Below are 1,608 nucleotides of genomic sequence, written 5' to 3' on the forward strand. Positions count from 1 at the left end.
GTCCATGTCTTGATATTAGAACAGTTTAATAACAGAAAAAAGTAAATAGTAATAATAATAATAACAGTAACATTAATAATAATAATAATAATAATAGCAACAATAGTAACAATAATAATAGTAAGGAGAATGAAAAAGAGAGAGAGGAATAAAACTTAGAAAAACCAAGGGATGCTCAATGCAGCTGCTCACTGCCTGCCAGGGACCCATTCCCAGTCCATCCCTGAGCAGTGATCAAACCTTCCTGGCCAATCTCCCCCAGTTTCTTTACTGGGCATGATGTTCCATGTTATGGAATATCCCTTTGGCCAGCTGTCCTTGCCATACAAACATCTGGTAGCATCTCTGACTGGCAGATCATGAGATGCTGCAAAGTCCTTGATGTAGGATCAGCACCGCTGAGCAACAGCTAAACCATCAATGTGCTATCATTACTCATACACTAAATGCAAGACTCAGCACTGGGACAGCCACTAGGAAATAAATTAACTCTAACCCAGCCAAAACCAGGGAAAAGTCCCATTCTATTTAAAACAGTCAAATATTTCCTATAGGTAGTCACCATAAATCAACAGGAGTTAAGGGAGATTAGTTCTGCATTACCAAGATCTTTGTGTAGAGAAAGGTGCTCTGTGCCAAAGTCCCAAGGATGTGCTTTTGCCATGAGAACTGGTGAGTTTACATCTGCTCTGCAGTGGTAGAAGTCACTGCTGCTGTTCCTGTTGAGTAGCAGGACTATTAATTGCTTTTCAAGAAAGTCTCATATTTAATTGTAAACCAAAAATGTTTCAACTTGCCTTTGTGCCTTATGCAGAAACCGACAGGCATTATAATTTTTTTTTCTCCTTGGGATTTACAAAACTTGCCTCCATCTTACTGTGTTAATTTTAATTTTAATTTTTCTAAAACTGGGAATTTTGTCAATTTTGTGTGTGTGCAGTTTTATGCATATGTCCCTCAGCTCTTCTAACAAAACAGTATAATTAAACATTCAGATTTGCACTGCTCTTCATCGTACACCATCTAAGTCTGGGGGGTTTGCTTTTGCTGAATAAATGGCAGGTCACTTTCAGTTGTTTATGTAGCATACAGAATACAGAACAGAATGTAAATTAAGTATTGATACTGTTTAAAGCTATAGTTTTCTTCAGGCCTCAATTATAAATTCTTTTTCATCCTATATCACTAGAAGACACATGATACTGAGAAGTCCCCAGTTTGCTGAGAAGTGCTGATTCCTGGTCTAGTGGAAAATGTTTCTGCATATGGCACAGGGGTTGGAACTAGGTGATATTTGAGGTCCTTCCAAACCAAAGAATTCTCTGGTTCTGTGACACGGATTTAAACAGGAATGTGACTTTGATTCCAGCAGGGTTTATCAGCAGCTGTCATCTTTGTAGAACAGGAACAGTTTTTTTTAAATCTCCTTATGGTATCTGGAAGGTCTGTGTTGGTCTGCAGTGCTTAGGCTGTACCTACCACTCCACTGATACTAACTGGTGCCTAACTGATATTGCTTCTTACCTAGAGGATTTCTTTTTCTATTTCACTCAGACATCAGATGAAGAGAGGAAAGAGGACTGAAGCTCTGAGTGAGGGGATGAATGG

This window comes from Zonotrichia leucophrys, chromosome 1A (assembly GCF_028769735.1).
Source record: "Zonotrichia leucophrys gambelii isolate GWCS_2022_RI chromosome 1A, RI_Zleu_2.0, whole genome shotgun sequence".
Lineage (NCBI taxonomy): Eukaryota > Metazoa > Chordata > Aves > Passeriformes > Passerellidae > Zonotrichia > Zonotrichia leucophrys.